This window comes from Centropristis striata, chromosome 3, assembly GCF_030273125.1.
Source record: "Centropristis striata isolate RG_2023a ecotype Rhode Island chromosome 3, C.striata_1.0, whole genome shotgun sequence".
Lineage (NCBI taxonomy): Eukaryota > Metazoa > Chordata > Actinopteri > Perciformes > Serranidae > Centropristis > Centropristis striata.
In genome coordinates this window covers 864,892-878,358 of record NC_081519.1, presented here as the reverse complement: position 1 = coordinate 878,358, position 13,467 = coordinate 864,892, and the positions used below count along the sequence as shown (strand labels likewise).

General features: G+C 36.9%; 1 protein-coding gene across 1 annotated transcript in view; it reads right to left on the bottom strand.

Annotated features, from left to right (window-relative positions):
- LOC131969095 (E3 ubiquitin-protein ligase TRIM39-like) overlaps positions 1-13,467 on the bottom strand; it is a 137,291-nt gene that overhangs the window by 62,302 nt on the left and 61,522 nt on the right. The gene's annotated exons all lie outside the window — the stretch shown is intronic.

Below are 13,467 nucleotides of genomic sequence, written 5' to 3'. Positions count from 1 at the left end.
GATTTATAACCTCTAACTTCGCCTCCAGATTAAGCAGTTTTTTAAACATTTTCTTTAACTTTCTGAATAAAAAAGCGAGAGCTGTTCTATGAGCTCTGTTTCTATGACAACGTATTTGCTCTAATTATAAGCACCTGGCAACCTCAAACTGATAAAAGCATCAGCTGGATTTTTGCTGTTGCACCACAAAAGAAAATATGAACTTGAGTTTGATAAAACATAACCACAACACAAAAATATGTTGCTCTGGAGTTTTATGAATGTGTTTCTTTAAATATTTGGCTCTTTTCTTAGTATCTCAGGGGATGAAGGGAGGAACATGCTGCAGGTTTTAGATTCCCAACACTGGGAGGAAGATAAAAGGATTTATTTTGTCTGTTTTTGTCTTTTATTAGTGAACTTGAACTACCTGCTCTGGTCTGTGCAGCAGGAGATGTTAATACATACACTGCAAGAAAGCCAACTTGTATTTTTTGGCCTAAAACAGTGATTTAAGTTGGTAAAACTTGGAAATATAAATTATTGACATTTAGGGCAATAATGTAAGTTAGCACAACAAAGGAAGCCAGTTGTCTGCTCAAAAACAAGTTGGTGAGTTGTTGTTACTTATATCTTTAAGTTGGGGTTCACAACAAGGGACAATAGTTCTGATAACTCTTATTTCTTTGTTGGGAAATTCGGGAAAGTGGTGAAATTCATTAGCGAAAGCTAGCAGCTAACTGATGCTAGCGGCTAACTGATGCTAGCGGCGCTGCTTGTTACAGCTACAAGAGTAGCAATTAGCGTATCAATGCTAACTCAAAATTGTGGTCGCAAAACAAAACTTAAAATATTTTGTTTAATTGTCCGACTTTTTATCGAAGTATGTTGCCTTGAAATTTTGAGTTCACCCAACTTTTCTTTTTTTGCAGTGTGTGACTTGGCTTGTTTGACTTTAATGGTGAACATATAGTTATTATTTAACCAGCATCACTTTTTATCATTAGAAATAACTTTTTTTGTAGCAATTTGACACCTTTTGTGGTGATAAAATGTTGATATTTGTACATGCACTTCAGTTTTCCTTTGTTTTGCTGTTGCTCCACAATAGAAAATATGAACTTAAACTAAAAATCATATCATTAAAATCATAAAAACTGAGCTCCACCTCCACTGGGAACTTCTTAAGCTCAGCTGGGACTCGTTCATGTTTCATATCCAGATGCAGATTGTAAAATTGAGCATATTTTCAGTTATTCATGAAATAAAGAGGATTGTAAAGTTGTTCATGTCCTCAGAGAGATTTATAACCTCTAACTTCACCTCCAGATAAAACAGGTTTTTTTAAAAACATTTTCTTTAACTTTCTGAACAAAATAGCTTTTACCTGAGAGCTGTTCTATGAGCTCTGTTTCTATGACAACGTATTTGCTCTAATTATAAACACCTGGCAACCTCAAACTGATAAAAGCATCAGCTGGGTTTTTGCTGTTGCACCACAAAAGAAAATATGAACTTGAGTTTGATAAAACATAACCACAACACAAAGATATGTTGCTAATAATAATGTGTGTCACAATATGGCTGTTTTCTTACAGCAATGTGTTACAGTGTATGTCTCACTAGAAGTTTAGGCTGCAGAGTGATGTGTTTGAGTTCATATTTTCTATTATGGTGCAACAGCAAAACAAAGGAAAACTGAAGTGCATGTACAAATATCAACATTTAATTAAATTAATGTGAGTTTTATATGAATGGCACTTTTGGGTAATTTTGTATCTTTTTTTAAATAATTTTGTGTATTTTTTGATAATGTTGTGTCTTTTTTAATAATGTTGTGTCTTTTTTTGGTCGTTTTGTGTCTTTTTTTAGTAATTGTGTGTCTTTTTTTGGTCATTTTGTGTCTTTTCTAATAATTTTGTGTCTTTTTTAGTGATGTTGTGTATTTTTTTGGGGTCATTTTGTGTCTTTTTTAATAGTTTTTGTTTCTTTTTTAATCTTCTTTTTTTTGTCATTTTGTGTCTTTTCTAATAATTTTGTGTCTTTTTTAGTAATGTCGTGTATTTTTTGGGTCATTTTGTGTCTTTTTTAATAGTTTTTGTTTCTTTTTTAATAATTTTGTGTTGTTTTTTTTAGTCATTTTGTGTCTTTTTGTGGTTATTTTGACACTGCCTCCAGCGGCCCCCAGGTCATTTGCTGTAAAGAGTTTATGTGTTTGAGTTCATATTTTCTTTTGTGGTTCAACACCAAAACCAAGGAAAACTGAAGTGCATGTACAAATATCTACATTTTATCACCACAAAATGTGTCAAATTGCTACATAAAAAGTTATTTCTAATAATAATAAATGTGACTTGACTTTAATAGTGAACTTATAGTTATTATTGAGCCAGCATCACTTGTTTTAACATCTCCTGCTGAACAGAGCAGAGCAGGTAGTTCAAGTTCACTAATAAAAGACAGAAACAGACAATAGAAACTCTTTCCTCTCCTCTGGCAGCAGGAGAAAACCTAAAACCTGCAGCATGTTCCTCCCTTCATCCCCTGAGATACTAAGAAAAGAGTCAAATATTTAAAGAAACACATTCATAAACCTCCACAGCAACATACTGTATATATTTTAGAGACAGCATTGTGGTTATGTTTTATCAAACTGCTGGCAGTTTTTTTGGAAACAGTTTTTACTATGTCTAACTAGAAGTTTAGGCTGTAAAACAGGGGTCTCAAACTCATGGCTCGCGGGCCAATTGCAGCCCTCGTGACGATATTTTGTGGCCCCCACCTTGATATGAAAGTTTAATGTGAGTTTTATATGAATGGCACTTTACTGTACTACTTTTTTGGTAATTTTGTGTCTTTTTTTAAATAATTTTGTGTATATGTTTTAGTAATTTTGTGTATTTTTTAATGATTTTGTGTATTTTTTTAATAATGTTGTGTCTCTTTTTTTGGTCATTTTGTGTCTTTTTTTAGTAATTGTGTCTTTTTTTGGTCGTTTTGTGTCTTTTCTAATAATTTTGTGTCTTTTTTAATAATTTTGTGTGTTTTCTTAATAATGTTGTGTCTTTTTTCTGGTAATTTTGTGTCTTTTATTTTAGTAATTGTGTGTCTTTTTTTGGTCGTTTTGTGTCTTTTCTAATAATTTTGTGTCTTTTTTAGTAATGTTTTGTATTTTTTGGTCATTTTGTGTCTTTTTTGGGTCATTTAGTGTCTTTTTTAATAGTTTTTGTTTCTTTTTTAATAATTTTGTGTTGTTTTTTTTAGTCATTTTGTGTCTTTTTTTGGTCATTTTGGTACTGCCTCCAGCGGCCCCCAGGTAATTTGAGTTTAAGACCCCTGCTGTAAAGAGTGATGTGTTTGAGTTCATATTTTCTTTTGTGGTGATGTGCATGTACAAATATCAACATTTTATCACCACAAAATGTGTCAAATTGCTACAAAAAAAGTTATTTCCAATAATAATAATAAATGTGACTTGACTTTAATAGTGAACTTATAGTTATTATTGAACCAGCATCACTTGTTTTAACATCTCCTGCTGCACAGAGCAGAGCAGGTAGTTGAAGTTCACTAATAAAAGACAGAAACAGAGCATAGAAGCTCTCCTCTCCTCAGCAGCAGGAGTCCCAGTGTTGGGATCTAAAACCTGAATGTGAACGAGGAAAGTGAGGAAATGTTTTTTTCAGTATTCTGGTGAATCGAGCCTCAAAGCGTTCCTCGGAGGAGGATTCCCCCAGAAATTCCCACGGCTTCTTAGAAATGGCTGAATGGAATTCCTGCAGCAGCTTTCCTCCCTCTCTCTTTTTCTCCCTCTCTCTCTTTCTCCTGACTGGAAAGAAGACGGCAGGCCTCTATTCATCCTCCACACCTCTCTCTCATCTCTTTCATCTCCCTCTCTCTCTTTCTTTCTCTTTGTCCCTCGCTCCCGCTCGCTCAGACCCTCCTCAATTTGTCTCACTTTCCCTGCCTGTCCCTCTTCTTTCTTTCTTTCTTTCTTTCTTTCCTTCTTTCTTTCTTTCTTTCTTTCTTTCCTTTTTTCTTTCTTTCTTTCCTTCTTTCTTTCTTTCTTTCTTTCTTTCCTTTTTTCTTTCTTTCTGTCTTTCTTTCTTTCTTTCTTTCTTTCTTTATTTCCTTCTTTCTTTCTTTCTTTCTTTCTTTCCTTCTTTCTTTCTTTCTTTCTTTCTTTCCTTTTTTCTTTCTTTCTGTCTTTCTTTCTTTCTTTCTTTCTTTCTTTCTTTCCTCCTTTCTTACCTTCTTTCTTTCTTTCTTTCTTTCTTTCTTTCCTTCTTTCTTTCTTTCTTTCTTTCCTCCTTTCTTACCTTCTTTCTTTCTTTCTTTCTTTCTTTCTTTCCTCCTTTCTTACCTTCTTTCTTTCTTTCTTTCTTTCTGTTTTCCTATCTTTCTTTCCTTCTTTCCTATTTTCCTTGTCTTTCTTTCCTTTCTTTCTTTCTTTCTTTCTATCTTTCTATCTTTCTTTCTTTTTTCTTTCTTTCTTTCTTTCTTTATTTCTTTCCTTCCTTCTTTCCTCCTTTTTTGCCTTCTTTCTTTCTGTCTTTCTTTCTTTCTTTCTTTCTTTCTGTCTGTCTGTCTGTCTTTCCTTCCTTCTTTCTTTCCTTTTTCCTTCCTATTTTCTTTCTTTCTTTCTTTCATTCATTCATTCATGTTTTCCTTCTTTCTTTCTTTCTTTCTTTCCTCCTTTCTTACCTTCTTTCTTTCTTTCTTTCTGTCTTTCTTTCTGTTTTTCTTTCCTCCTTTCTTACCTTCTTTCTTTCTTTCTTTCTTTCTTTCTTTCTTACCTTCTGTCTTTCTTTCTCTCTTTATTTCTTTCTTTCTTTCTTTCTTTCTGTTCTTCAGATGATGCTGTGTGTAGCTTTAAATTCACTTTAAATTCTCTTTCTGTAAGATTTTTCATGCCGTGTTTGTTTCTTGTTGTCTGACTTCGACAGGAAGTCGTGTTAACCATGGAAACGGAGCAGCTTCACCAGTTTTTCGCGGTCTGCGGTCCCACACACACACACGCGCACACACACACACACGCGCACACACACACACACGCACACACACAGTGACAGTGACATCAGCTGTATGTTTCCAGCGTGCTCTGTGATGTTTTTGTGCCGCCACAAGACGGCGTGCTGCAGGAAACTTCCTGTCAGAGAGGAAGTGGACAGAGTCGATGTCATGTTTCTAGGAAACAAAAAAGAAAAGAAATCTTTCACTCTGATCACAACAAAGAGACGACAGGAAACAGGTGACTGTTTATGTAACAGCTGTCTTCACTTCATGATGCATCTTCAGTTTTTCTTTATCAGATCTGCACAAGTTCTATTATTGTTCTGCTGTTTCCTGTCTCATGCTGCACAGAAAAGTGACAAATGTATGATGCACTAACCGGCCACTTTATTAGGTACACCTGTGCAAATATCTCATTAATCACATGGCAGCAACTCAATGCATGTAGGCATGTGTGAGCAAAATAGATTTTACTTGAGAGCTGTTCTATGAGCTCTGTTTCTATGGCAACGTTTGATTTGCCCTAATTATAAGCACCTGGCAACCTCAAACTGATAAAGGCTGATATCAGCTGAAATTTTGCTGTTGCACCACAAAAGAAAATATCTTCATCATGTCTGCATACAGCATCTAAATGCATTGAGTTGCTGCCATGTGACAGGTGTACCTAATAAAGTAAGAAAGTGAGTAACTTTTATTTATAAAGCGCTTTCCACAGGCAAAAAGTCACAAAGTGCTTTACAGGGGCATCAAACTAAAGAAATTACTAAATTACAAAAAAAAAAAAAGAATGACAAAAAAAAAAATACTTAAAAAATACACAAAATGACCAAAAAAATACACAAAATTACTAAAAAAGACACAAAATTATTTTAAAAAGACACAAAATTACCCAAAAAGACACGAAATTACCAAAAAGACATAAAACTACTAAAAAAAGAAACAAAATTACCAAAAAGACACAACATTATTAAACACAAGCACAAAAGTATTTTAAAAAGATGCAAAATTATTAAAAAAAGACGCAAAATGACAAAAAAGACACAAAATTATTTTAAAAAGACACAAAATTACCAAAAAAGACAGAAAATTACTAAAAAAAAAGACACAAAATGACCCAAAAAAGACACAAAATTATTTAAAAGACACAAAATTATTTTAAAGACACAAAATGACCCAAAAAAAGACACAAATTGACCAAAAAAGGACACAAAATTACTAAAAAAGACAAAAAATTATTTTAAAAAGACACAAAATTATTAAAAAAGACGCAAAATTACCAAAAAAATACACAAAATTACCAAAAAACAGTAATTAAAGGGACCTTCCACACAACACGGTAAAGTGCCATTCATATAAAACTCACATTAAACTTTCATATCAAGGTGGGGGCCACAAAATATCATCACGAGGGCCACAATTGGCCCGTGGGCCGCCAGTTTGTGACCCCTGCTTTAACACAAGCAAAAAAGCAACCATCTCTCCCTTTGTTTAACCAGGCAGCTCTCCCTCTGAGGCCGTCTGTCACTCTGAGTCTTTATTGAAACTGATGGCGTCCATGTTGTTCTGGTGCTCTGCTGGCTTTCTGCCGCCGCTGGGACAAAGTGTTTATGACTTCCTGCTGCCGCATGCTCTTCCTCTAAACCTGTCAGTGGTGCTGTGTAAACCTTTAACCTTTGACCTCTCTGCATCACCATCATCTTCCTCACACCTCCATCACTCTGACCACACACTCTACAGACCTCCATCCTCCCTTTGCTTCATGCATACTTCCCTCTTTTGTCCCACAACTTTCCTTCCATCTCTTCTTCTTTTTTCCCTCCTTTTCTATACTTCCTTCCTTCCTTTCCTTCCTTCAGTTCATTCCTCATGCCCTTGCTTAGTCTCCTGTTCTCCTTTCTCTCTCTCTCTTGTCTTCCCTCCCTCCTTTTTCCAGAGAAGTGTCTTGGCTTGCAGCAGCTGTTACGTGCACGCTCTGTCTCCCTGTCAGTGTGTGTGTGTGTATGTGTGTGTGTGTGTGCATGTGTGTTTGTGTGTGTGTGTGTGTGTGTGCGTGTGTGTGTGTGTATACTGTAACATGATCTTGCAGGACGAACCGTTTTAAAACCCTCACGTGTATGAGTGCAGTATGTCACAGGAACTACCATATAAGGCAGCAAGAAGATCGAACATCCGTTAAGTGTGTGTGTGTGTGTGTGTGTGTCTTTCCATTCAAAGGTCATTTAGTATAAATAAGACACTGTTTTCCTCCAGGATGTAAAACTGGTTTGACTCATAATAAATAAAAGTTTACTTAACAAAATCAACATTTAAATCTTCCTGCAGTGACTTTATAATAAACACTCTTTTGTTTCACTGATATTTCTGAATAGCTGAAACATGATCGGGGGATTTTCTGTCCATATTATCTACTTATCCACTGGGGAATTATTTTTGTAACATTTTAATGAGATTGGAGAGTGTTTTATGAGACCCATGACCCATGACTCAATTTTGACGTCATGGATTTCTGCATTCTTCGGGAAGAACAGAAGAAAAGATATGCAGTCTTATATCATTTCTACATGTGTTAAACTGTGTACTGGTGGAGTTTGGATAAACAGAAGTCTGCAAATACTGGTGTGATCCTCATTTACTTAAAATCACATCAAAGTTAAACAAAACTGACAAATCAAAGAAAGCGTTTCTTGTTCCTCTGTGAGGTCGAGCAGGTCAAAGTTAACCAAAGGTGAACTTTGACCTGCAAATGTTCACGACCGGCCAATCACGACAGAGAAGTCTGGAGCAATCCTTTGTTCACAAACAGAGAGGTAACTGATACTAGGCCTGTCAGAGCCTCAATTTTGATATTTAATTATGTAATTATGAGACGTTAAGTCAAAAAGGAATACATTAGTGAACCTCTTCTTGTAACATTTAAATACCACAGAGCTTTGATCATAAGGTGCGTTTCCAGTGGAACGAGGTGCACAGTAGCACAATGCTAACAGGCTAACAGTTAGCTCTGTATCAGTACAGTGTGTATGTGCTAACAGGCTAACAGTTAGCTCTGTAGCAGTACAGTGTGTATGTGCTAACAGGCTAACAGTTAGCTCTGTATCAGTACAGTGTGTATGTGCTAACAGGCTAACAGTTAGCTCTGTAGCAGTACAGTGTGTATGTGCTAACAGGCTAACAGTTAGCTCTGTATCAGTACAGTGTGTATGTGCTAACAGGCTAACAGTTAGCTCTGTAGCAGTACAGTGTGTATGTGCTAACGGGCTAACAGTTAGCTCTGTAGCAGTACAGTGTGTATGTGCTAACAGGCTAACAGTTAGCTCTGTAGCAGTACAGTGTGTATGTGCTAACGGGCTAACAGTTAGCTCTGTAGCAGTACAGTGTGTATGTGCTAACAGGCTAACAGTTAGCTCTGTAGCAGCACAGTGTGTATGTGCTAACAGGCTAACAGTTAGCTCTGTAGCAGTACAGTGTGTATGTGCTAACAGGCTAACAGCTAGCTCTGTAGCAGTACAGTGTGTATGTGCTAACAGGCTAACAGTTAGCTCTGTAGCAGTACAGTGTGTATGTGCTAACAGGCTAACAGCTAGCTCTGTAGCAGTACAGTGTGTATGTGCTAACAGGCTAACAGTTAGCTCTGTAGCAGTACAGTGTGTATGTGCTAACAGGCTAACAGTTAGCTCTGTAGCAGTACAGTGTGTATGTGCTAACAGGCTAACAGTTAGCTCTGTAGCAGTACAGTGTGTATGTGCTAACAGGCTAACAGTTAGCTCTGTAGCAGTACAGTGTGTATGTGCTAACAGGCTAACAGTTAGCTCTGTAGCAGTACAAGAAACAAGAAAGAAATGAAACAAAATGACCAAAAAAAGACACAAAATTACCAAAATAAAATACAAAATTACTAAAAAAGACACAATTATTTAAAAAAAGACACAAAATTATTATTTGTTAAAAGACACAAAATGACCAAAAAAAGTAATTAAAGGGACCTTCCACACACAACACGGTAAAGTGCCATTCATATAAAACTCATTAAACTTTCATATCAAGGTGGGGGCCACAAAATATCGTCACGAGGACCACAATTGGCCCGCGGGCCGCGAGTTTGAGACCCATGCCTTACATCATACGAGATTATAAATCCTGACAGAATCTGTCATGTGATTGAATTATGGTCACATTTGTAAACTTAAAGCCTTCTTTTCTCATTTACAAGCCCTTTCCCCTTCTTGTGCTAATACTCATAACTTGTTAAAAGCTCAGTTGATTGATTGATTGATTGATTGATTGATAGTTTATGTGTGCCTAAGGCCACAACATGTCCTCATGGTCTGTTTGCGCTGTTTGAAGTGTGCAGAGTTCCAGTTCTCCAGTGTTCTGTTCTGCTGAGCACTAAGTTGTGCAACGTTTCAGATGATGAATCAAAGCATTCCTCACATGAAAGCCCTAATAAAGCTGTACAGTAAAGCCTGAGGAGATTAACACAGTGTGTACACGTTACATGCAGGTTCCTGCCTGTTCTACAGATGTACAGCAGAACTTATGTGCAAACTGTACATTCATACATGTGACAGAGTGAGAAAGAGAAGAAGAAGAAGAAGAAGAGAAGAAGAAGAAGAAGAAGAGATGAGGAGTGTGCATGTGAAAGAAGGAGAACTTGATATTTCGCTATGTGTGTCATTTCATGTTTGAGTAATGATGTATTTATAATTGTGTGTGTGTGTGCGTGTGTGTGTGTGTGTGTGTGTGTGTGTGTGTGTGTGTGTGTGTGACAGTAACATGATCATTTAGGTTGTGAAATTGATTCTTTCTCCCAGAGGATCGTGGGAGACGTCCACGCCCGTGTGCTCCATTCCTGACTGACACCTTAAAAAACTGATACACTCCCTGAGGAGTTCTCACACACACACACACACACACACACACACACACACACACACACACACACACACACACACACACATTAATTTATACCTACTCCCACCAAGCTCCAAATCATAATTTCACAACTGATTCACCCCTGTGTATCACAGTACTCTCTTCACATGCACACACACACACACACATGCAGAAACACACACACACACACACACACACACACACACACACACACACTCACTCACTCACACATGCAGACCGACACACACACATGCACACACACAGACACAAACACACACACACAAACACAAAGAAACACACACAGAAACATACACAGACACACACACACAAACACAAAGAAACACACACAGAAACATACACAGACACACACACACACACACAGACACATACACACAGAAACACACACACAGACACACACACAGAGAGACACACACACACACAAACACACACACGCACACACACACAGACATGTGCACACACACACAAACACACACACACACACACGCACAGACACATGCACACACACATACACAAACGGACACACACACACACACAGAAACACACACACAGACACACACAAACACACACACGTGCATACACACACACACACACACACACACACAGACACATACACACAGAAACACACACACAGACACACTCACAGAGAGACACACACACACACAAACACACACACACACACACACACAGACATGTGCACACACACACAAACACACACACACAGACACACACACACACACACACAGACACACACAGACACAAACACACACAAACACACACACACATCAATTTATACCTACTCCCACCAAGTTCCAAATCATAATTTCACAACTGATTCACCCCTGTGTCATGCTGTACTCTCTTCATACACAGACACACACACACACACACACACACACAGAGTTCTGCATATTATTGCTCACAGTTATATTTCTGTGGAAGTGACTTTCCAAGAAGTAACAGACTATAAATCTGAAGTGTCATCTCTGTTGATGAGTGTTCTCCAGTGAAACTAAACCTCAGAACAGTAAATTAAGTAGTTAAAATGAGCCCAATACTAAATTAAAACGCTGCTTACATAACTGAATCAATAATAAAATACAATAATATATTTGGAATATATAAAACAATCTGAGTGGATCCATTCTGCATAAAAAAACCTTTACTTTTGATACTTTAAGTACATTTTGATGATGATACTTTTTTATTTTTACTTTGCTTTGAATGCAGGACTTTTACTGTAGTGGAGTTATTTCACAGTGTGGTATTAGTACTTTTACTGCACTTTTACTTGTACTTGTATTTTACTTGATTATTTCCATTTTATGTAACTTAATACTTCTACTTCACTACATTCAGCTGACAGCTTTAGTTACTTTTCAGGTCGAGATTTAACATGAAAACCATGATAAAGTTAAAGTCATTAGATGTTTCAAACCTCATAACAGTATATGAAGTCGTTTTTTATTACTTATTTATGTATACATTTATTTATACATTTTAACTGGGTCTCCTTACTGTTCTCTTTACTAAGAAACATTCATTTATAAAGTCTTGATAGGCAACATGCCACCAAACCTCAGCACTTTATTAACCCTGTGGAGTCACTAAAAAAGCTCCAAATAATCCAGACTTGTTGCCTCCATCAGACTAGAAAACAAAGCAGCGTGGAGCCCTACTGTAATTTTACCTCTAAAGTTCTGGCTGTAAACTCCATGAGGCCAGTTTCAGTTTGATGATGATATACCAAGTAAAACTGGAGACAAGCTCAAATAGATTTAGTATCAAATGATAGAACTGGATGGAACCCTCTTATATGGTAGATTTGACACCTTTGGTCACATTTGACACATTTACAATTCTTTATTGAGCATGATAGTGTTTTGAAAGTAAAAAAAAGATTCAAAATCACATTTTATGTTGGACTAAAGCAGCTATTCTCAACCTTGGGGTCGGGACCCCAATTGGGGTCGTGAGATGATTTCTGGGGGTCGCCAAATCATTTTGGAAGTCAGCTCTGTCTCCACTGTGTTAAAGTGTTCATGTGTTTTAGTCTTTTTGGTCAATTTTTGTGATTTTTGGTCATTTTGTGTCTTTTTTTGATCATTTTATGTCTTTTTTTAGTAATTTTGTGGAAAATTTGTGTCTTTTTTGATCATTTTGTTTCCTTTTTTGGTCATTTTGTTTCTTTTTTGGGTGATCTGAATTGTGTGTGTGAGATTCTGTTTAGTGAGCGGGGACAACATGCATGTTAAATTGGGGGTCGTGACACAAAAAGGTTGAGAACTACTGGACTAAAGGACTAAAAAAGACTCAAAATGACTAAAAAAAGACACAAAATGACTAAAAAAAGACACAAAATGACAAAAAAAAAGACACAAAATGACTAAAAAAGACACAAAAAAGACATTTTGGATTCAAAAATGAACAAAATAGCCCAGACTCCATAGAGTTAAACTGGTCACATAGTAATCAACACGCTCTAGTGATTAATGCTCAATGTTCCCCGGAAAAATACTGAATTTGGAAAAACTGATAACCAAGAACTCTGCCTTTCACTGTAACTGTTTGTAATGTTTTTGCATGTTTTCTCTGTACTGTTTTGTGTTTTCTCTGATTCCTCGATAAAATAAACGAATGAACCTGATGACACCTGTGCAGCTTCTGGCTGCTAACGGAGAAACAAGATGAGTCAGTGATGAGTCACATGACGGGACTAAAGCATTAGAGATATAATTACTATTAAACTAGTTAGATAATACTGCAGAAAAGGTCAGAGATTGGTCAGGGAAATTACCAAGAACTCTCTCTCTCTCTCTCTCTCTCTCTCTCTCTCACACACACACACACACAAACACACACACACACACACACACACACTCTCTCTCTAAATACCAGAGGAGCTGACAGTGTGATTCACGCCTCCACTGAAATACTTTCCCATGATGAACAATGAGAGTGGGCAGGACCATGTTTACAGAGCCGGGTCGACACACGACAGAGGTATCACTCTGCCACACACACACACACACACACACACACACACACACACACACACACACACACACACACACACACACAGACACACACAGGTCACAATCACAAGTCTGGCTGTGATAAAGTAAGAATGCTGCTCCTTCATATCATGTTGATCATGAGAAACGTTTCACTAAATAATATCTGATAAAGAGTGTGTGTGTGTGTGTGTGTGTGTGTGTGTGTATGTGCATGTGTGTGTGTGTTTGTTTGTGTGTGTGTGTTTGTGTGTGTGTGTGTGTTTTTGTACTTCCAACATAGTGAGGACCAGAACAGAGTGAGGACATTTTTGCAAAGTGAGGACATTTCAGCCGGTCCTCACTTCTTTAAAGGCTTTTTTGAGATTTCAGACTTTGTTTTAAGGGTTAAAGGTTACATGATAATAATAATTAACTGAAACTGTATTGTGTGGTTACAAAACTAACTAAAATTATAGTGAAAATGTCGTTTCATCGTTTTCGTTTTCATCTTTGTCAACTTTTTTCATACATAATGAAGATGGATCAGACAAAGGAAATAAAGGCA